Source organism: Chlorocebus sabaeus, chromosome 10 (genome assembly GCF_047675955.1).
Source record: "Chlorocebus sabaeus isolate Y175 chromosome 10, mChlSab1.0.hap1, whole genome shotgun sequence".
NCBI lineage: Eukaryota > Metazoa > Chordata > Mammalia > Primates > Cercopithecidae > Chlorocebus > Chlorocebus sabaeus.
The window spans coordinates 28,314,940-28,340,298 of record NC_132913.1 but is presented as its reverse complement, the minus strand read 5'-3'; the positions used below and the strand labels follow the sequence as shown (position 1 = coordinate 28,340,298).

General features: G+C 35.8%; 1 protein-coding gene across 1 annotated transcript in view; it reads left to right on the top strand.

Moving 5' to 3' along the window:
- The window catches only part of LRP1B (LDL receptor related protein 1B), a 1,897,925-nt gene that overhangs the window by 1,049,483 nt on the left and 823,083 nt on the right, over positions 1–25,359 (top strand). The gene's annotated exons all lie outside the window — the stretch shown is intronic.

Here is a 25,359-nt window from a genome sequence, read left to right as displayed (position 1 = left end):
TCCAAACATACAGTCAACATTTCTATTTGGATATCTAACCAGCGTGACAAACTCAGTAAGTCCAAACTGGAACTCCCCTGCTCAGTAATAGTAACTCATATTGTCATGATGTCAAGCCCAAATCCTTGATTCCTCTCCTTACATCCAATAAATCAGCAAATTATGCCCACCATAACTTCAAAATATACAGTGTCCAATGGGCTACGCTCATTACCTATACCTCTTTGGTTGAAGCCATTATTATCTTTTTGCCGGCAGTAAATCAGCACCTACCATTGTCAATTGGTTTTTGGAAACTATGACTTTAAGCCAACAGCGACATATAACAGAACAAATTTTGCCATAAGCTGATTGATATAAATAAGAGTTAAGTGAGCATAGCATATTTCTGGTTACAAACATATCACCAAACTTCTAAATAAAGATTCCGAATACTTCTCGTGTTAAGCATTGAAATAAATGTAAGCTATACATACATGTATGGAAAGTTAATAAAAAGATATTTACCCAATTTTCGGTGATTCAGTGAGTGGCAGCAGTCATAGTGGTGATGGGTTAAATCAAAGAATAAATACTTGCAAAGTGAAAAGTGTAAGAAGTACCTCCTACCACCACATAGCCTAACAACAGTCACAAATGTGGTGGGCTTGCTGAGCACTTTTGTTTCTCATTGTTTATCATCTGACATTTATATGATTATCATAGACTTTATAGATTTTTGTTTTATAATAATTTGTATTACTTCATTCATTTCCCAACTTCCTTATTCCAGCTCAGGGTTTCAAGTGGCTGGAGCCTATTCCAGCAGCTCAGGGCCCAAGGCAGGACCCAAACCTGGACAGGCTGCCATCCCCTCAGAGGATGCACTTGGACACACCCACAGTCACTCAGACTGCAGTACTTTAGACATGCCAAGTCACCTCACGTGCACAACTTTGGGATGTGGGAGGAAGCGAGTCCCTGGAGAAAACCAGTGTGCACGTGGAGAGGATGTGAAAACACACAGTCAGTAGCCCCAGCCTGGAAGCAATGTTTTTGTTTTGTTGTTGTTGTTTTTCTCATCAGTGTTTTTAAAAAATGATGTGGAATAGAAGGGTGTTATTTAAGGACCTGCTGTATATTATTAATATTTTTATAGCCTCTTAACTAGTCTCCCTGACATCACCCTTGATCCTTTTGAAACATAAGTAAATCGCTTGTGTTTAAGTGTCTCTTCTCTACTCAAAACCTTCCAGTAGCTCTCTGTTTTAATTCAGAGCAAAAGTCAAAGTCCTTCAAATGGCCTACACATCCCTTCATTACTGGCTTTGCTCTCTCTCACTTTATCTGAGCTTTTTTTTTCCTGCTCTTTTATTCCATCTTAATTGTGTGGGAAACACAAACAAATTGAGATTCCTGATGTGAGAAGAAAATGATAATTGACCAAACCACATGTATCCAGCAACTCTAGTTGACTACTGTCCTCCAGACATAATTGACTTGCCTTTTTTCTTTTACTTTAAAAATTAACGTTATCAGAAACTAGAAATAATACAGTAGAAAAACCTAGAAATACAACCTTTTATAATTTCTTCTTACATTTCATCTTTGATATTTGCAGTCGAATCTTCTTATCCGTGCAAGCAGTTCATATGTCAAATATGTATCATGATGGCATGAATAATTCAGCTTACACTCACTTCACCTCCTACCCCTAGATACTAATAAAAACTGAATGAACTTTTTAAAAAAGTGACTGAGAAATAGCTTCAAAACATTTCATTTAATGTTTTAGTAAAGTAAGAACTTCATTAAAGTAGATTAAATTCCTTCTCATGGACATGTAGATCACTTTGCCTTTAATGAGTTCTAACCTGATGTAAAATAGAAGTTGAATTTCAACCTACTTTCATGCCAGGAATCATCAAATCTATAAAATCTGCATAAGAGAAATGCAGAATGTTGAAACCATTGGATAAAGACTTCTGACATTTCTATGCTAAAGATATTTTTCAAAAAGCTAGCATCTTGTCACTGTTCTAGCTCTTTGGTAATAATAAATGACAATTTAGAGCAAGGAAATAGTTTATTGCCTGTAGATGTTATAAGAAGTTCAATTTTATACATTTACAAAACTTTTAATCTGCTTACAGACTGTTTTTCAATACAAGAAAGGATAGAAATTTCCAGATCTGTTCATGATTTTAGCTTTTATCCTGTATTTATAGCCATTTAGACATAGTAATCTTTTTACTTTTATTTTTACTATTTTTCTATAATCACTAAATTGATAGATTATTATTCTTGATAAACTAATCACATATGAATTTTGGAGATTTTCTGAAAAAGGATGAAATGTATTTGCAAATCAACACTAACCCCCTGTTGGGCTTTTGGCCAACATTACTAATCAAGTATGTCCTGCTGGCCCTAGAGAAGTGCTCAGGAGCCTTTCCACACAGGACCCTCGGGGGAGGAGGGCACTCCCAGTTGATTACACTTGGGCACCTAATTTGTATCCCTGTTCTGAATTCTTTCTTAAGATATCCTGATTAGAAGAATATAACTCTTTTCACTATCATATTCTTAGAGGCACTGCAGGTATTTCAAAAATGTCCCTTTGCTGTTATTACTTCCTTGGTGAACATTGACCCAACTTCCAACTGCCAGCACCTATTCTTCTTTGGTGAAGCACTTTCTCTTACAGCTGTAGACTCCTTTGCTGCCCTGTCGCAGCCCAGATATGGTAGAAAATTAACCCTAAGAGCTTCTCTCTACCATGTTGAATGGGAGGTAGCATGTAAATATCCCAACTCCCTCATTCTTTGACTGAGATAATTCTGAGGTGTGCCTTTTACCCAGATTCCTAAAGTTTCTCCAGTGGGATATACTCCAGTTATGCACAATGGGAGCTGGTTTCATAGCACACATGTCAATGGCTGCCTTTCTTTCCTTGTTTCACTTCACTCTTCTACTGGTATCTCCCTTTAACTCCTAATTTAAACTTTAATCCTTGTCTCAGGGTCTGCTTCTAGAGGAATCCAGAACTAAGATACACATACTGGAATACATTGAGGAGATGCTAAACCTAGATCCAATTCAGAACGTAAGACTAATATAATACTTAGAGAATGGGAAGCTTATGAGTTTCCTGTTAAACACAATCTCTTACTTTCATTTTTCTGGATTCAGAATGATTTATATGAACAGCTTTTTGTTATGTTTTCTCAGATACTATGCAAAATAGTATATTTTCATTGTTAAGTATTTAATTACTCTCAGATACCAAACTAGATAGCAAAAGAATATATCTGCCAAATATTGGCATTGGGAAATTCAGAAGTGGTCCCAACAATCACATAATTTTACCAGGTGGAAAAGAAATGGAATTTGATAGTGAAAGGAGGTGAACTCATGCACTGAGAGAGAAGAATTAAAATCATAGAAAACAATATGAAGATTTTAGCCTCCAGAAACAACAGCCCACTGTGCCAGAAGGGTAGCTGTGTATATTGTTGCTGCTGTTCGTCTTCTATTCAAACTACAACGGATTTGAGGCTACACATGGTTGCATAACATTCTAAGGATACCCAGATGTTGAAAGAATATTTCCAGGTAGTCGCTTCAAGTGTTGGAAGTCTTTTATGTTACTCCATTTTCTCTGAGACGATCTACAAAAGTCGTGAAAAAGCTTTATAATACTGATAAAGATGTAACATGTATGACTTTTTGTTTGCTTTTATTTTTTTAAGGTCCAGAAAAACCCCTTTTATGTTATCTCAGAGGGCTATGCATCAAGCTGCTCACAGCCCTTGGGTGTTATCTTCTAGCATAAGTTGCAAAGGCAAAACATAATATCCTGAGCCATTTTGACATCGATTTAAAGGACCAATAAGCTTATTTTCCCATTTGGAGCATCCTAGTGCTGTTTTCTCTTTCTAACAGTACCTGAGACAAGGACAGAAACCGTGGTTTCGATTTACCTTGCAGTTTCCAGCGGCACCTATTATAGTGTTTTCCACAGAGTAGGCACTCAATAAATGTTGCCAACTGATAAAGGCAAAATGATATTAGTCATCCTATGGCATATGACTCTCCTGGAGGAAATGTAAGTGCCTCACCCCTACCATAAATATCTGCCTGTGGCCACAAACACACGAAAGATGTTTAGCTGCCACAGCCACATTTCAGGTGTGCTTCTCTGGTAATCTCCAGGTCTCAAGCCCTCATTTTCAAGCAGGACTTTGAAACAACTGTGGCGTTAGAACAGTACATTTTTCTTAAGTTTTTATTTCACTTTTTAGGGTTTGAAAAGGTTCAATAAAGCTGCCGCTTCTATTGTGCAATGAGTCTCTTCCAATACTTCTTACTGGATTATATTAGGATTTCTGTTGTACATAACTAATAAAATTCAAACACTGCTACCTAACGCCAAATTCCCTTCTATGTAAACATGTTCGGAAAAAGAAAAAAAAAAAAAAAAAAAGAAAAAAAAGAAAGAATGCCTTCTTGTACCCTTCTTGCCCCTACCAGGAAAGCAGTTTGTTGGAATCGAAAGAGAACTGGATTTAGAATAGAAAACCACATTTAAATCGTGCTTTATTCCATATTATTTCATTTTGGACAAATTACTTAATTTCTTCTAGCTTCACTTAAGAATTATAATGTCTAACTTATAAAAAGCTTGATGCAACAGTTAAAAATGAGGCATATGGGCAAAAGGCTTCAACATCTCATCCACAGTAGTAGCTCTGTAAACTAGTGTCTGAAGTTCTGCATGCTCAGTCATTCTCTGAATTTCACAGACACCTCTAGCTCATTCTAAATAGATCTGGCAAACTCCTACTTGCCTTTCAAGTTTCCTCTCAAGCATCACGCTGTAAAATTTTCCTTGATTTCCTCCAGCAGATGTTAGGAATCTCTCATTTAGAGCCATGTTCCTCTTGAGTACTAATTGTTTGTTTGCATGAATGATGTCTTACTACTCTCTGACCTCCTTGCTGGCAGAACTGTGTGTTGTTTTCACCTGTCTAGCTTTTACTTCTTGTACATTGCTGTCTCCTAGTAGGTGTTGTGTGAATATTTGGAGGTTGGATTAACCTGAAGTAGGTAAATATGCCCCCATCTCCATAAAACTGCTTACAAATTTTGCACTAAGATATTGAAAGTAACCATTACATAGGTAGGATACATCTGTTTTAGGGGTTCTAACCTGCATGGAGAGATGTTCCCTCCTGACAGAATGTCTTGGTAGGACGGCCATGTTTTCCCTTGCTGCTCTCTGCTCCAGGTTTGATAGGCTGACTGGGAGATGGGAAGAAAGGGAGCACAGGCCTGACCCCACAAATCAGTAGGAATGAACATCATCGTAGTGCAGTATGTCCCGGGTACCAGCAAATGCACCAAATACATCCTCACTAATATTTCTGAAAGAATAGACTTCAGTCTACTTTATCTACAAGGAATGAACATTTGGAGACAATCAACTAGTTTCATCACCTCTAATCTACATTCTATTTCTCTGAAACTCAGGTTGATAAATCTACATTTCTGCCACCACAGACTTATACTGACCATCAGTGGTATATAAGTGGGATGCCTATTTTCTGCAAACACTTTTTTTTTTCTAGCCCATGTCAACAGCCACCAGTATGTTCCCTCTCATTTCCACAAGTATTGTGTATTGTTGGCAGTAATTGAACCACTGGTGTGCAGAGCAATAAGAATCTTCTAGTGATTGATATGTTTGATACAACCCTGCTTTGTATTGAAGGAACTTCCATTGGCTGGCTTCTGAGGGTGTCTGTACATGAAGAGATGGATTGAATCAAATGGGCTGCTTCATTGTTGGGTTCCCTTGCAGGACCACTGAGCATTGTGGTGATCCTCATATGACCTACTTGTGCAGACTTTTTATTTGTATTGTTTTTCTTTTGTTCTTGACACACACACACACACACACACACACACACACACACACAATATTAGACTAACCTCCGTAGAATAACCTGATTAGTTCAATTCAGTTAATTTTTTTTATTTTTACTTTTTAAATATATGCTTATTGTATTGGGCCTTGCGTTATGTAACCAAAGTTTAAGATGCCCAGAAACTCTAACGGATCCAATTTTGAACAATGTACACATCAAAAAGGATAATGATAGTAATGGGTTATGACACATTAATACAAAAAGACTCATTGAGTAGAAGTGCAATTCATGTAAGTAAAGAAATAGGCAAGTCACAAGGGAAGCTCTTTAGGAAATAATGCTTCCAATAAATTTCTAGGAAATTTAGATGTAGAAAATCATTACTTCCAATTATCAATATATATATGCATTTGATCTGGTCAAGAAACACTAATTCATGCTGAAATCAATGGGTGACATGTTCTAAAAAATAGAGAATGTTCATATAGTCTCAAAGTATCACTCCACAGATGGCTTATTAACTAATAGAGGGGAAGGTTACCTTTACAGAGGCAAATCTGGAAAATACTTAGTTAAGCAAGTGATCAAAATTAGCATCACCAATTAGAGAACAAGCAGACTTGATTCTTCCTCCGGCGTGCATGAAAACTACCAATATTGCCTGTGTAGTATTGCCAAAATATGTAACCCAAAACTAACCATGAGGAAGCATTTTATCTAGCCTGGAGTTCTTCAAAGGTCAGTGTCTACAAGGAATGATAGGAAAACTATTCTAGATTAAAATAGGTGAAGGAGATGAAAAACAACTGCGATGAGTGACACTTGAATTAAAAACTATAATAAAAGACAAATTTGAGCGTAGACTGTGTATTAGGCAATGCTATTATATCCATATTAAGTTTATTGGTTATCATAATGGTAACACGGTTATGTATTAGTTTGCTAGGTCTGCCATAACAGAATACCACAGACTGGGTGGCTTAAACAACAGAAGTTAATTTTATCACAGTTCTTAAGGCTGGCAGTCTCAGAGCAAGATGTTAGCAGGTTTGGTTTCTTGAGGCCTCTCTCCTTCTTTGGCTGGCAGATGGTCACCTTCTCGCCATGTCCTCACGTGGTCTTTCCTCGGTGTGTGCATTCCTGATGCCTCTCTGTGGGTCCTCCTTTCCTCTTCTCACAAGGACATCAGTCTAATTAGGTTGGTATGCAGACTAATGTCCTCATTTTAACTTATTACCTCTTTAAAGTCCTATTTTCAAATACAGTCACATTCTGAAGTACTAACAGTGAAGGTTTCAACACACAAATTTTGGAGAGACAAAATTCAGTCTATAACAGGTTACATTATAAAAACGTCCTATTCTTTAGGAGATACATGAAGTGAAGTATCATGAAGTTTGCAATTTATTTTAAAAGGTTCAACAGGAAAAAAATGTTTGTCTATATACGTGTATAATAAACACAAACACATTTTTCTCCCTCCCCCCACCCCATTTCTCTTTCTCTCCTCTTTACCTCTCCCTACCTTCTCTCTTAGGGCAACATTTTGACAATTGGTGAATCTAGACAAAAGATATTCCTTGAATTTAAGGTTTGAAAACTTTCAGTATAATAAATTGGGGGAAAAAAGCAAGAAACACAAAACATGACTCTACTCCATAAGAAGCTTTTATTTAAGAAACAGAAGTATCTATAGACAAGACTCACACAAAATGATAAATGATGAAATACAGATAGGTACATTTTACCCCCACAAAAGGAATCTTTTTATTTACTCTCCTTCTGAATCTGAGACCACAACAAAGTATATATAAATTGTACTACAACATACAACAACAAAATACAGTTTGGTCGAAGTTTGCCATTTCTCTATGGTTTATTACTTACACTTTCAATTTAACATACATTGTCAGTACAGTAAAAATGCTTTTAAGTAACATCCCTTAACATTTTTGCTTGTTCTGAAATTCATCTGGCATATCTAGACTTCTCATAAGATAATGGGAATGAGCAGACTGGGTGAAAATTTTGTACCCTCTAACCAATTCTGTATCAAAAGGTACAATCATTTTCCATAAAAACATTTTTTAAAGTTGGACACCAATTTTTCTTGTGATATTTATGAACCAGGTATTCATGAACAGAACTACTTAATTTTTCAGCTTTTAATAATAATAAAAACATTTTTTCAATGCTAAGATTTTTTATTCAAATGCCAGGCACTTTACTAAGAACTGCTTATCTATTTACTTGTTTAATCCTCACATCAACCATATAAAAGTATTGCTTTTTTCTCTGTTTTGCAGATAAGGTAATAGAACCACAGAAAGGTTAAGTAACTTAGTCCCAGTTGATAAATATTAGAACCAGGTTTTTAATAAAAATAGTAAGTTCATTTTCTGTTGCTTATAATAGAACTCCTGAAACTGATTATAAAGAAACAACATGTATTTCTTACAGTTCTGAAAGAAGGCTGTGGGGTGAATCTGGTGCGGGCCCTCTGCCAATGAGGACTCACTGCAGAGTCCTGAGGTGGCACAGGGCATCAGATGGGAAGGGGGCTGAACACTAACTCTGGTCTCTTTTTCTCTTCTAATAAAACCACCAGTCCCACTCCTGTGATAACCCATTAATCTATTAACCTATTAATCCATTAATCCATAAATGGATTAATCCACTCATGGAAGCAGAGCTCTTATGACCCAATCATCTCTTAAAGACATCACCTTTTAACATCACCACATTGGTAATTAAGTTTTTAACATGCGTTTCAGAGGGCACAAATATTCAAACCATGACAGTAGTTTTTGCCTTAAGCACATAAATTTAACTATTAGGCTATGCTGCATCTCTGAGGGTAAAGTAAAAACTTTATCTGTCTTATTTACTACTGTGCTATTCATTGGGCAAAGTTCTATTTTTTTAAATCATTCCTGTTCCTTCTTTTTCATTTTACCTCCATTCATTTTACCACAGTCTAAATATTAAACATGTTAAGTTTTAGCTGACATTTTTTTGCCTTTTCTGTTTTCTTTAGACTTGTTTAATTGCTAGAATAGTACTTCTCAAACAGCAGTAATACAAATTTTATTATATTTTTAGATACAGGAAATTTATAACCATGGGTTTAAATAGGTGAAAGATTCATGGAGACTAAAGCTATTAATAGAAATGGTTTTTGCTATTCAAATACTCTTATAAGAATATTCTTTCTCTCACTTTTAGCTATTGGAGATTCCCTGATTAAAAATCTCCAAAGAAATAATTGGATTAGCTTGGGTCATTAGTTAATGCATAGGGCATAGATTTGTGACTCTTAGGTCAGGTGCACATTCTTGATTGGTTACTTGTGATCAAAGGTGGTGGTTGGGGAGGATCAGAATGGGATCACATAACATAAAATATGGCCACTTTAGTCCGTGCCCATAACAGGGGAAAGATGGTCACAATGAGTTGTGCCTGGTAGTGTCTATTAAAATGCAATGATTTTATTGATTTTATTCATAGCCATTTTGTAACCTTTGTCCCTACACACTCAGAATCCCAATCACTGTATTGCCTTTCTATAAGAAAAATACACCTGTCTACCCCAGTAATACCCTATATTCTACCCCTACTGCCACACCTGATCGTGGATTACGGTAAAGCCTTCAGTGAGGTTTATTACAGCTTTCTAAAAGTTATATAACTGTAAGTAAGCATAGCACTCCACTTACAATTCTCCATGATAAGAGTTACACGGGTAAGATAATATTTTCCATTTTGTTCTAATACTCCTCTTGATTATTCCCCACCTGTTTTGGCCACTGCAGCACATTTAGGCTGATGTCCTCAGAGAGTCATGTATTTTGATTGTAGTCTCCACAAACCATGTAGAATAAAGATAGTAAGATGAGATCACCTGTGTGGACCAACTGTAATAAGTAATAAGAGAAGAGCCCAGCTTTCTATCCAAATCATTGGAATTCCTTCCCTATACGCATTACCTTAAACTTGCTCCTTTGAACCTCACATGACATTTTTCTGCCAAGCTATGGCCTCTTGAGATTTTCCTACAGTTTATGCACACTGACTTGGCACTTCACTACTCTTTTAGTAAAAGCTTAGTATCATTGCTAACTTGGAGATTCTCAGTGTGCTATTTCTTTTCAATTATTTATACAATTGTGAAATAAGAATTGTCTTGGAATGGAGATGTAGAGACTTTCTCTTTTCCATTTCACACAGAGAACTGTTACTTTATCTTTTTTCCTTTGTCATGACTAGATCATATTTTTATTGAGACAAAAAAGTAATTTTAATATAGAATTTCATTAAAATCTTTATAAAAACATAGAAAATATTGTATCTATTGGTAACCTTTTATTTGAAAAATCCATTTGTATTTTCTCAAAGAACTCTCTGCAGATTCAGATTATAGCTATTGTCTGGCAAATCTGTGAAAGATTATGAAGATCTTGGTGGCATGGAGTTGGACCTTTCTCAGATTTTATCACCAGTAGTCAGCAATGGGCTTGTGTATTACTAGAGACAGCTCAGTTCCATTAAAGTTCTACTGTGCCTCTTAGCAGTATCTCACTTTTTCTTCTGTAGCCTAAGTTTTTCTATTAATAAAGTTCATCAGCTAATTTAATGTAGAAATGAGATTCACCAAGCTATTTTTCCCCACTTACCACCCACCGTAGAAATCAATCTTTTTGAGGCAAGTTCTTATTCCTCCAGTAAAATGACATTTATCCCTTGAAACCTGTATATAAAATTACCTTTATTGTCTATCATCACCCCAAAATCTTACTTAGAAAGTCCTGCAAGAAAGAGCACCCTATGAAACATGAAGTGCATAGGAGAGGAAGGAGGGAGATATATTTACGTTGGGTGTCTTCTACATGCTAAACACTGCATTTCATTGAATTCATTCAACCTCATTCTTAGGCATTATTTCTTTTTAATTTTATGAATAAAAGATCTGGGACTCAGAAGTTAAGTGTGGCAGTTACCCCTTATCCACAGGGGATACTGCCCAGGACCCCCAGAGGATGCCTTAAAATCAGATAGTACGGAACCCTGTATATTCAAATTGTGTATTTCTAACACAAAAATCTGAGATCTGAACTGTTCCAGAATCCCAAACATTTTAAGCATCAACATGATACTCAAATCAAATGCTCTGCTGGGTGCAGTGGTTCATGCCTGTAATCCCAGCACTTTGGGAGGCTAAGACAGGATTGCTTGACTTCCGTAGTTCATAACTGGCCTGGGAAACATGGCAAACCCTCATCTCTACAAAAATTGCAAAAATGTGTCTGGCATGGTGTTGTGTGCCTGTGGTTCTAACTACCTGAGAGGACTAATGGGCGGGTAGCCTATATAAGGTGGGTATGCTGGAGAAAGGGAACCATCACATCCATGGCAGGTAAGAGCAGGATGTTTATCACACTGCTAAGAATGGTGTGAAGTTTAAAACTTACAAAGTTTATTTCTATAATTTTCTATTTAATATCTGTGGACTGCAGTTGACCGTAGGTAACTGAAATCTCCAAAAGTGAAATTCAGGATATGGGGGTACTACTGTAACTTCCTCAGAATGAAATAGAGACAGAGTTGAAATTAAAACGCAGGTCAATCTGACCGTGTCTTTTGTATGCACCATCTTTTACCAAGCCTGACATGCACAGTGCCTACCAAAATGGATGCTCAATAATTATTTCATGAATGAAAGAATAAATGAATAACTGTCTCTGAAGTTTACACTACTTTTGCATATGCTACCACATTTGTTCACGGAGTTGTTTTAAGTCACAATGTCAAGGTTAATCAGAAATAGAATATTATTTACTTTTAAGACAGGAAAAGCAGATTCTGAAACAAAATAATATTAAGGAGATAAAGACAGGGTCACAAGGCTGGAACCAAAACTATAAGGATGCAGAAAAAAACAGAACCAGCTACTAAGAAGCAAAATCAGTAAGATTTTGCTAACTACATAAAGTTAGGAATACCAGACAGCAGAACTTGGAATTTCAGAGAAAACACCAAAGCATGAGCAAACAAATCAAGGCATGAACAGAAAATGCCTGCCAGAGAGGGATAAATTTAGGATCCCCAAAAGTCTGCTCTCCATATCCTCCCACCATTAAGGGCTTCTTGATCAATTTTTTTTAATCATTAGTATTCTTGTTTAAGAATGTATAGACTATGATTTAAATTGCAAAAAGTACTCTAAAATTTACAATGAAATTATTGACAAATCAGAAAATAAAAATACAAAAGTTAAAGGTAAAAAGAAAACAATTACTGTCACATTTTGTGTCTAACACATTTCTAAGATAATACCAATTTTATTTTATTTTATTTTATTTTTTTATTATTATACTTTAAGTTCTAGGGTACATGTGCACAACGTGCAGGTTTGTTACATATGTATACTTGTGCCATGTTGGTGTGCTGCATTCTTGACCAATTTCTATGTGCCCAATCTATTTGCTTTCCAATAGAGTTTTATATCCTGAATGTGAGTTGATCATGATTCCAAAAGGGTGAGCTCTATTTAGCATATAGCTTATATTGAAACAAACTATTTTTGTCAAGCTATTTCCTTTTGACACTAGATACGTATTAGTAGAGCACATTGGCATAAAAATGTAGACATAATGATTATTGAGTAAGTCCTTTAAAAATTGGACATGATTTATATCTTTAGGATTATTCCACAAAGATTGTAGTCCCTCCTCTCAAATTGCTTAGAATATAATGCTGGATTCAAAATGATTTACTTTTAATAGCAAAACCACAATTACTTTTGCACCAACCTAACAATATACCTCATGATCAATGAGATCATCTTTGACAAGGTTTTTACATAGTCTTCATAAAATTTTCTTGAATCCAGTGCACTAATATTAACTACTATTTATTAATGATTATGCAAATTTGTATACAGACTAGTATACGTTCTAACTGAAATAGGGCTGTCTTTGAAAAGTTGATCATATCTATTGATGAGAAGAGAGAAGGAAGGGAAGGAAGGAAACTAAAGATTAAGGCTTTTTAGAGCATTATTGCTTGCAGAATTATTATAGTGTGCTCAAATATAAAAGACTTGTGCGTCTGTTGCACTCACTTTCAGTTAGCAATTTTGTAGCACTTTACATAGGCATGCTATCATTCTTATTTACATATGTAGGAAAACTGATGAATAATGCACATGTATCAATTAACCTTTCACAGTCTCTCAGACATTGGAGCTCTGCCTACAGTTATTTCAATGGTCCCAATACTTCAGTAGAAACTCAAAAGCACAGTGTTGTTACTGCTGTCATTTGTGTTTATTAGATACAGAAAATGTTTTGTGTGCTATAGAGACAACTGACTCCTTTTCCCAGAGCTCTTACCTTCTAATTGGAAATGAAAGGCAGGAAGTCTGAATACTGGTTTTGTTTGTTTGTTTGTTTTTTATACTTGCAAATGATAGTTAAAATTCAATATAAATAGAACTATAAGACAGTGTGGGTTTATAAGTACATGATACTATATAAAACAGAAAAATATTGGGAGGAAATTGAGTATAGTACATTTCCATACATTAAGAGACCTGGAGTTTTAAACCAAACCCTGTAATTATATATCTGCATGATCCTGGGCAAAGCACTTTATCTCCCTAGGTCTCTATTATAATTTAATACTCTCACTATCCAAGGTGGAGAAAAGAGAATTTATCATGGTAATATAGAGGGCAGCATTAACTTGGAGTTTATTTTCATTTGCTACAATTGCTAATGAATTGTAGCTAAATTCATTAGCTACAATTGCTACAATTGCTACAGTTTGAATTCATTTCTTTTTTTTTTTTTTTTTAATTGACAGCATTATTTGCAGTCTTTGTTTACCATTTGTAAATTCTGGTTAGTAGACCCACTATTTAATATAATAGTTAATAGCAGCCTTAACACATTCCCTGGGACAATTCAAAGGTTATATATGAGCAAAGAGAAAGAGAACACTTCTTTCTTCATGCTTGCTTCATTTCTCTTTCTCTCTCTCTCTTTCTGTCTCCCTCTTGGCAGGCTTTTTCTGTTGCACTTACACATGCCTCAGATACAGTGACCAATGCCCTTACTTTATGTGTCTGTTCAAGCCATCAACCATGTCCAGCTTTCTGTGTCAAAGTTTTAAAAACCTAAGTCAAATAAGCTGATTGACTCAGTCCAACTAATGTATTAGATGCCGCAGGGCTAGGCATTCACCACTGGTCTAATTGGCTAGGACAAGGAGACGGGGGGGAAGGTTCTGCCACATCAATGAAGCTGGGCAGCAGGAGTGAAATTCTGTGGGAGAAGGCAGGGTTTTTTCTTAAAGAAAAAATAATAATGAACTGGACAGATACTCCAAACTGAAATTTTGAACCATAGCATTTTCCATTTTACAATGAATGCCAATGTTAGATACTTCTTACTAGGTTCATGATAGATAATACAATTTATTGAGAATGGCCTCAATACATTTATTGACAGTAGAACATTTGACTTCTGTTTCTCTTGGAGTGATGGTAAGTGTTCCAGTTACCATTTCCCTCAACCATGCATATTTATAAAATAAGTAGTTTTTAGTTGTGTTAGAAAACTTCATCCAAATAAGCTTTAAAAAAAAAAAAAGGAAACGTAATGGCTCAAATTTCATTTGGGTCCAATAGTTAAAAAAAAAAAAAAAATTCCTCCTTGAAGCTGTCACTCAAGTTCTGAGGTTGACTCAGATTGGACTTTTACCCAAATCAAGTAGACAGAAACTGGCAGAGAAGTGGTCTCCGAAAGAATTTTGGATATTGTGTTAGTCCAAATTCTAACAGGGAAACAGAGCCAGTAAGATAAATAAATATAGAGAGATTTCTTACAAGAAATTGGCTCAGGCACTTGGGAGTCTGACTAGATTGAAAACTGTAGGGCAGGCAATCAGGAAGGGGAGGCTGGAACTCTTAGGCAAGAACTGATGCAGTAATCCACAGATGGAACTTCTTCCTCAGGGAAATCACAGTTCTGCTCTTAAATTCTTTTAATGGATTAAATCAGGCCCACCAAAGTATTGAAGATAATCATCTTTACTTAAAGGCAGCTGACTATAGATGCGAAATACCTTCAAAACAGCACCTAGATTAGTGTTTGAGTAACTGTGGACTATACCTTGCCAAATTAACACATAAACTGAGTATCATAGAACATGATGTTAGAAAAAATAAAGACATGAAGACTGAGCAGAAAACAATAATTTAAGACCTTTACAGGAAGAATTCTAATCCAAGTGTGATTGAAACAATCTGTTTTCTTCGAAAAACTAATTGGCCTACATATAATAAATTGCAAAAATTGTGACAAAATTACCATTATCGCATAGCCTGCATTTTTTTTTTTTTTTTTTTTAAAGATGGAGTCTCACTCAGTCGCCCAGGCCTGGAGTACAGTGGCACAACCTTAGCTCACTGCAACCTCCACCTCCTGGGTTCTAGTAATTCTTCTGCCTCAGCTCCTGAGTAGCTGGGACTAGAGGCACACGCTGCCATGCCTGGCTAATTATTTTTCTAATTTTAGTAGAGACGGAGTTTCACCATATTGACCAGGCTGGTCTTGAACTCCTGGACTCGTGATCTGCCCACCTCGGCCTCCCAAAGTGCTGGGATTACAGGCGTGAGCCACCGCACCAAGCCTAGCCTACTATTTTAAATTCTTTGATTATGAGACTAACAAGAGCTTGTTACCAGACATTGCATCCACCTGTCAGTCAATTAACAATCTGCAGAGCTACCCATCTCAGTCATCCCTGAGTATTCATAAATTCAAAAGCATCTGTATCCTCAATGGTCTTGCTTTGTATTTTTTTCTAGAGATGGAGGCCGGGTGCTTTAGAATTCCCGGTGGCAGTCTCAGAAACTAGGGTCTGGTTGTCTGGAAAGAAATTAATAAACAGCCAGAGAAGGGAGAGCTGGTTAAAAAATGTTTCTAATACTTTGCTATTATTAGTAAGGTTGCAATAAATAACTTAGTGTATGTGTTGTTTCTTATATGTTAAGATGCAAACTCAGGATGAATTTTAGAAACAAGAATTGCTGGATCAAATAGTAATTGAATATTTAATGGTGTTAGATACTGCAAAATTTCCCACCACAGTGATTATAGGAATTGGAGATTTCAGCAAGCTCCCCTGGTGATTATTATGCACAATAAAGTTTAAGAATCATGATTTTAGAGCATGGACATTTACCTTTTCAAGTATTAATCCTCTTGCCAGAAAAATGCACCTGTAGGAATACATAATTGCTGGCATACCTGCCAACACAGCCCTACACAGCTGGTTGTTGATGGAACCCCTGAAGCTCATCCTGGTCAAGAAACCCTGGCCTAGAAGCATCTGCAATTATCAAAATGCATGTTTTGCCAATGGAGTGAGGACAGTTGTTTCCCTTCGCCAGCTTCATTTGGCCTTTTTAGTCTTAAACACTTAGCTTGAGCTTGATACTGCATTCCTGCCTAAAACTAAACCAAGAAATTTAGATAAAACCAGCATAAAGTATTGTTTTACAGAACTGTTGCCTTACTTTTTTCTAAGTACATCTGCCCCTCACAGCAAGGACAGTGAGCACTGAACAAAGAAATATTGATCTTTCTACAGTGTGATTTAATCTGTAGAATCATATGCTTTTATTACCACTGCAATATTATTGCACAATGTGTTCCAACATCAAAATGAGATGGGTCCACAAGTATAAACAATGAATAATATAAAAGAAAGCTGTGCTGTAGTTAAAGTTTCATTTTTCAACACTGTTTTCCTCCATTTAGTAGGAGTTTGAAATGGAAATTGACAGTTCAGCTCACTGGTAATTAGCATAACAGTGAACCAGATTTGTTCAGCAGTCCACAACTTCATGGATACTTACCTTAGTCACTTCTGAGACAGTCATTTGTGTTATTTCAACTCAGAACAATGCCCTTACAAGCCAGTACGGCTTCCTGAGGTGCAGAAATTAAGTTACACACCTCTATGTATCTCAAAGAGCAACTTTTGAATTCTAATATATTACATCAAATACTTTACTAGTCCACATGAATCACGTATATCGAGCATGAGCTTTTACTGATATCCTGAAAACTGATCCCTGAAGGGGTCCTAAGATAGCACTGCCCTTGGTCGTGAAAAGTAATATGCCAAAACATAAACTCTATTATTTGTATTAAATGGAATGATACCCTGAGATCTTATAAAACATGTAGACTTATTGGTAAAAATATGAAGGAACATCAATTAAAATATATTATATGAAAATTAATATTATGTTGGAACGCTGCTCTCAGTTGAAATCCTTGTCTCTATTCAGTTTTAATTATGAAGTCCTGACTCAGACTCCAAATTATTTTTTGAATCTCTCTCCTCTTCTCCATTTCTACTTTCTACATTAGTGCATAACTACCAAACTGGAATCTCCCTTTCCATCACCCAACATTTTTAATACATCCTCCTCACAGGGGACACTATTATATTCTTAAAATTCAGGTTGCTTATATAAAGTAAACAGAGAAGCAAAACTTGTGCTAGATTTGAGAGCTAGTCTAAGCCTTTTAGGAACACATCCAAGTTCTATTATAGTCTGATATCATAGGTAAAATAAAGTGAATATTGAAATGTCATTAAATATGAAAATTGGCTAGATAAAGGAATATTCAAATCTAACCCTGAACTAATCATTACTCCTACAAGTTCTCCAAGGGAACTGTATGCAAAAAGGACAATGAAAACAATTGAACAAAGTAATAATTTATGATTAGTTAATAATTTAGGCCTGAAATATAACTCCAGTGAGCTATGCTGGATAATCTGGAAAACATATTTTTCTATGCTAGAATGACTTTTCGTGTATTTTTCATCCTTTAGCCTAACTTCAAGTCTGAGTCTTATATCTTATTATTCTCATATGAGGAAATTTATAAAAAGTCTGTCAAAGGCCAGATGAAAAAAATTATATATATATATATATAAAATTCTTCAAGGATGGGTGCTGTCAGTGATACAAACAGTTTGTGAGACCTTCAGAAAGCAGTGGATTTTACCATTTGAGCATAATATTCTGGAACATTCAAAGTGTAATCTTAAGATATTATGGAGTTTGAGCATGGAGTGAAAGTTTCAGAGCGCAGATCAGAAGGGTTGGGGTAGGAAGAGGGGAGGTTGCTTTGTACCAGTGGACAAAATGTTAGCCTGTCCTACACTTTAAGCAGAGACTTGTGTAAAGAAGGGTGAGAATGCTGCAAGATTTAGTCCTGATATTATCTAAAACAGAGGTGGGTTTATAGTTTCAATTACAGCCTAAGAATGAGGGATGCCTCACAGTCAAAATGTTAGGTCAGTGTGTCATTACCTTTTAGGCAGTTAGATGTGGCAGCTGCAGTGAAGTGTAGCCATGGGTGACAGGAATGAGCAAGTGAACATAAACCAAGTTGTTCTTTTCTTAGAGAATAGGGATGTGGAGTAAGGAAGGGGAATTAGTGATGGATCATAAACAAATCAAGCTGTACAAGCCTTTCTCTTGCTGATAGGGCCTAGACTCCACCTCAGACAATGACAATCTAGGGAAAGGAGATGATTAAGCATTTTTCCCACCATGTTTCAAACTACGTTAGACATTGATGAAATATCTGTGTGACATGGATAAAAAGAAAAAATAAATCAATAATAAAAATGTACAAATCTTTCTATTTCTCCACACTTTTAGTGCTCTTCTTTTATAGTGTTAGTTAACTCCTGGCTCTCAGGTTATGGAAAATGAAAGGCAAGTTGAAAGAAAGGCCTAAAAGGCTAATTTGTTTTCATCATAAAAAGGTGAATGAGAGGCAGTATTGGGGTGAAGTGGGGATAAGGATGGCCTGCATTTGTATTCACCAGAGTTCAGCTAGCTTGATTAGGGAATGACATTTGAAAATCTGTGGTTTGAGTAATATATTGAATTTAAAAGAGATAAAAATAATTTTTTCTAAATTGTTGCTCATTATTAATGTTCTTCTTCCTAATATTTTCTCTAGCGACTACAGAAAAGATTTAAGATATTTTCAGTTTAGGCCAAAATAGTGTTTCTTCATAAATAGCATTTTGACTCAGTGCCAAAATAGGGTTATGAGGTTTACTTGTAAAGATTACAAAATGAGTTCTTAATTTAGAGTTAAAATTTTAATATGGAATATTGCCTAAAGTAGAATGATACATAGGAGTGAAAAAGAAATTATTTAGGTAGATAGTGAGGGTGAGGAAGCCCTTGGTAAGGTTTTCCCTTTAATGAAAAGCAGTCCCAAATCATTTTCTTTTCTAACAACGAGCAGCCTGTAAATCAAGCTGCAGACATAGACAAGCAAGCTGTAAGCTTGTATGGGTGAATGCTGGCAACTGTGCCAACAGGAAAGGCTACTTGGCACTAGCCATGTTCAAAATGGTAACATCATCTTTCTTTCTTTCTCTCTCTCTCTCTCTCTCTCTCTCCCCCCCTCTCTCTCTCCCTCTCCGTCTCTCCCTCTCTCCCTCTCCCTCTCTTTCCTCCCTCCCTCCCTTCCTTTCTTTTTTCTGCCAACCACGTGTGCAGTCAGGAGTAGACAGCATGGCCCTGGCCAGGCAAAGACCCAATTTGCATAATAAGATTAGGGTGGGGTGGCCAGCTTCCTCTTGCACTACGCAAACGTCACACCTGGTCCAACCAATCTTTGGACCCTATGTAAATCAGATACTGCCTACTCAAGCCTGTCTATAAAATGCTGTGCACTCTGCTGTGGGCCAGAAGGCCCATTGGAGTACCCCTCTTTCTCGCAGGAGATAGAGCTATTCTCCTTTCTCTTTCTTAGCCTAGTAAACCTCCATTCCTAAACTTACTTCTTATATGTCTGCGTCCTCGATTCCCTTGAGACTATGAACCCCAGGTATTTAGCCAAGACAAGGACGCTGCTTCAATGTTTGCTTTGTTCAAAATCTTTAGAACACAATTTTTCTGAATCTTAAAATAGAATGTTAAATAATATGGGGGTTTAGTCATGGCATTTTGGCTTCCAAGTATAGAAACCTACCAAAGTTAGCTCAATACAGATTTCTTTCCTGAGAGGAATCAGATAATCCCCTGTGTTCACAGACTTAAGGACAGGAAGTAAAGATGGACTTCCTGGGGCCCAGAGAATCCCTCACTCAAGGGAGACATGGCTTCTTTCATCTTGCCTCTCATAGCCCCTTTACTTTGATACACAGGCTTCAGTATTTTTCTCTCACATCCTCCCATACTACCAGTTCACCTTACCTATTTTACAGCAGCTGTGCACCAGGTGGACCCCATACTTTGCGGTTCAGATTATTGAGAGAAAGGTTCCTAGTGACTCCTCTCAGCCTTTGATTTGGTTTCACTGGAATCCCATATTCATTCTTGGTCTAATTATCTACGAAGAGGGAGGAGAGAAATGGGATTATACTATTGCGCATAGGGCTGCCCCTCTCAGAAACACTAAACGGGGCAGGTTTGGGTAAATAAGGATGTTGAAAGAGTCAGCCACATTGTCTGACATATCCAATACATGTACACTTTTGGAGAAATCACTAGTGGAAATGTTTCCAGAATATAGAATAGCCAGCCGTCAGTGGGAGTCCACATGTCAAGTTTAATTTCTGTGTGTTTATGTGTAAACTGAAAACCAAGCACAAGAGAGATTTTTCAAACAACAAAAGCGAAATCCCCAAACAAGTAAAGATCAATAAATAACTGTCTTGAATAGTCTTAGCTAGACAGACAAAATAGCTTAATTGTTTATTATCCACATGCTTTAAGTGGCAGGAACTAATTGAATTTGAATTTAAACCTCTTATTTCAAAGACTCATTACTTTTTCAGATTTGCAATTGCATTTTAGAATTGCTATGCTAAATATTTAATATTCCTACTTTAATTCTAAATATACCTCAATTACTCTATATAATGTGGAAAATTACTTTCTTGTGCAATTTTTGTACAAGGTACAATGGCATAAAAAATAAGGTTGTATTACTATTGATGCTATTTGGATAACATTAAGTTATTATAAAAACAAGAAAAAAATGAAGTTCCTAGTGCAAACCTTTCTGAGGAAAATATGTATCACTTTCCTGAAATAAAAAGGAAAGCAGTTGTCTTCATTAAGACATAATTAATAAGCATGAAGGGTTTGCCAGATCCTAATCATAGCAATGAGTTTTGAAATCTGGCAATATATGGTTCCCTACTCTTGTGTCTTACTCCCTTCTTAGCTAGTCCCCATTGTGTATCTTATGTAAAATACCTTGTTTTATTAACTTCATTTCAAAAAAATCTTGTTGTGTAACCTAGCTTTTTTTAAAGTTAAAAATGAATGATAAGTCATTTCATTTTGAGAGCCTTTTGAAAATTTCTAAATTCTATCAGTAAGTTATAACCAATATTTAAGAGTTCAGGACAGACACTGACTATGCAGTTAAAGGACATGGACAGAACTTTGATGTATTTAAATTCTCTTATGTTTTTTTGAATTAAAGTACAGAAGCATTATTTAAAATGGATATCACTGGCAAAAGTAATTCTTATTTTTATCGGCTAAAAAAAATACATGCTTTAAGATGTCAGTGTGTGTAACAATTTCTTTCCTTTGAAGTATAGAAATGATTGGTGCCATAACTCTGTAAGCACAGTGCTCTGTCACTGTCCATGACTGCTCCCTTTGTGACCTTTGATTTATGTTAGGCAAGTTTACCAATAATACTCCAAGTTTCTTACTATCCTCAACTGTATAAAACTTATATGATTGTAGTGAAACAGGGCTGCTCATATAATCACAAAGATGTCAGACAAAAACAGTTTCCCATATCTGATGGGATAATGATACCAAAACAATAAAATGTTATTTAGTAGAGAAGCTGAATTATGAAAATGGGATGAATAATTGGAAATTTGAAAGAAATGTTTTCTTTTGTGAGCTAATAGTTAAACATCTTAGAAATAGAGACAGTTGTTGCAATTTTGGTTTCTTTTAATATTAATTTTTGTTAGTGGAAACTAGAATGATATTTAAAAATAAATGTAGAACAAGACAACAGCAATGCCCTTTTTTGCTGCATAATAAAAAAAAAAAAGTTGATAACACAGGTAAGAACAAAGAGAGATTAAAAAAAATGTATTAATACTGCTATCCTAAAGGGAATGGGGCATAGGGCTGAATTGGGACTGATCTCCACAATCTACCATGAGTTTTCCAGGGAGAGTGCTAAACTGGGGGCCCTTAGTTCCTGGTGGGAGGAGATGCTGAAAAAGAGAGTAGGACCCTGGAAGTTAAGAGAGTTAAGTGTTCGGAAAACATCGAATATGGTGGAATGAATGGGATTCCAAACCACCATTGAAATTCTTTTTTGTGTAATTTTGGGGGTGGATCATAGGCTTTCCCACTGTTTCTAAGCCCTAGCGGTAGTAACAGTAAAGTGCAAAATCCAAGTCTTTGCTATTGTGAATAGTGCCGCAATGACAGACTGGATTAAGAAAATGTGGCACATATACACCATGGAATACTATGCAGCCATAAAAAAGGATGAGTTTGTGTCCTTTGTAGGGACATGGATGCAGCTGGAAACCATCATTCTTAGCAAACTATCACAAGAACAGAAAACCAAGCACCGCATGTTCTCACTCATAGGTGGGAACTGAACAATGAGATCACTTGGACTCGGGAAGGGGAACATCACACACAGGGGCCTATCATGGGGAGGGCGGAGGGGGGAGGGATTGCATTGGGAGTTATACCTGATGTAAATGACGAGTTGATGGGTGCTGACAAGTTGATGGGTGCAGCACACCAACATGGCACAAGTATACATATGTAACAAACCTGCACGCTATGCACATGTACCCTAGAACTTAAAGTATAATAATAATAATAAAAATTTAAAAAAATTAAAAAAAAGAAAACCAGAAAAAAAATAAAATAAAATTAAAAAAAAGTGCAAAATCATTGCATTTTGGTTCAAAAGGCATAATATAACCTAATTATGACATGACAAAAATCAGACAGATCGCAAATTGGAATATTCTTCAAAACAACTCCTGTCTACTCTTTGGAAATACTAACATCATGAACAACAAATCAAAGCTGTAGAACTGCTCAACATTAAAGGAGTTGAGAGGAAAAGATGATTAAATACAATGCATGATGTTGAATTAGATTTTGAATCAGAAATTTTTTCTATAAAGAACATTATCTGTCAAAAGGCAAATTTGAATAAGGACTATACATTGTACACATTGCTAAAGGTATTGATTATGAGAGATATACTGTGGTTATGCAAGGGAATGTCCTTGTCTTTCTTAACCTTCTTAAGAGATGGATGCTGAAGTGTTTAGGAATAAAGAGTCATGATGTCTAGAGTTTACTCTGAAGTGGCTTAATGAGTATGTAAAATAGCCAACAGAATGAAATGTAAACAACTGGCGAATCTAGGTGATGGGTATAGGCATTCGTTCTACTATTCCTCAAAATTAAAAATTTTGTGTAAGTTTGAAATTCCAAATAACAAGTTTTTCAAAAATATGTGACATTTATGCCTCTGGCAAGGACTAACCATAAAGGCTTTGAACCTGTTTCATCTGTAAAATACAAATTATCTGGTACTTTTGTCTCTCATAAGTATCCACGGGATCATGGAGTTTGCAGAGCACCATTTACTTGTCTATGATTTGGAAAAATATTTTATAGAAAAGAAGAGAGTGATTTTTAACCCAACAACATTTATATCACAAATGACATAGTTGAATTTTAAATATTTAAAAACCTTAGCTTGTGTTTACCAATTATAATACAGCCATGCCTCCACTAAAGAATGCCCTGGGAATGAAACCTTTCTCTGTAACAGGAAATTTTAAGCTAAAATCAAACACTGCTAAAAACAAGCACACAAATAAACATTTATATCATCATGTGACTATAGGTACTCAATAGTAGTGACTTTATGGTCTTGTTGCTATTATTCTTTAGAACTCTTTGATTTTTTGCATTTCAATTAAGAGTGAATAGAGCTCATCATAGTCAGGAATTGGAAGTCTGAGAAGGTTCAATTTTGATCAGTTATATATTTACATGTGGTTTTTTTTTTTTCATTCTTGGCATAAACTTAGAGAGTTATCTCAATCAGTTTTATCATGATTTAGAAAAAAATATGAGAATCAATTGCATCATTCTTGCAAGAGAAGGTCAAAATCAATGAAAAATTTCTTGAAAGAATAACTTACATTTTCTGAACTCCTTCATCATCACCTGCTTTATATTCTTCCTCCATAAGTAAACTTCCCAAACACAAGTGGCAAAAATTACTAGTATTTTACTGAATATCAGATTCAGTGACATTTTCTTCATCTATATTCTTCTTTTTTTGCTTTATAAAGTGATTGACCCAGTCAGCCACTCAATTTTTTTATTCTGAAAATTTTCTCTTTTAGATGTCTATGAACATCTGTGTTACCGCTAACTTCTGACCTCCTTTACTCTTATTTCTCTAATAGCATACCTCCAAGATTGTCTTGAGACTCCTTTTTTTTTTTTTCAGGGGTCGGGAGATCTCATTCAATTAAGTCATCTCAAGATGACTTTAGAGAAGGCTTCCTCTTCAGACTCACCTTTCCAGTTGTTAAGTACTATGTAAACAGTTGTGATTGCCTGCTTCATAATGCTATCTAAACGTAGTCTCTACATGTCACATGATAGCCAGAACGTTAATTTCTCCATGCCCAAAGTTAAACCACCTGCACACCAACTTCACCGCTGTGAAATGAACTAGTGAGAAAAATATATATATAAAAGGAGAGGCATTATGAGAAAAAGTTTCATGTAGCAAAAATAATGAACACTGTTCTACAGTAAACAAGAGTGAAACTGGGTACTCCTTATAGAAACAGAATAGCTATGAACAAATTGATTTGTAAGTGAAGAAAGCAGAGATGCAGGATGGAAGCAGGGAGAGATAGAGAGAGAGAGAGAGAGAGAGAGAGAGAGAGAGATGGAGGGGGAGAGGGAACGTGTGCATACCAAGCAGTGATTTGATCGTTTAGCATGATAATGAAACAGCAGGATGTGCTCTTTTTATTTATTCTTCACTAGAATCGAAAGATCTTCACCTAAATAGATAGAACTTGAAAAAATTAATTTTAACTTATGATAAACTGATCTTTCAAGAACATGTGGGGAAAATATACTTATAATGAAATCTAGCTTGTACTATTACCAATAGTATGCACTAATGTTTAAAAATTAGTGTCTCCCTCAGCAGAGAGAGCTAAATTAAAATTAAAGTTTAAATAACATGTTTAAGCTTGAAAGATAGCCCATACTGTTAGATAATGTAAGTATGTTGAGAAAAGTAACTAAATACTAATTCACCAAGTTTGTAAAATCAAA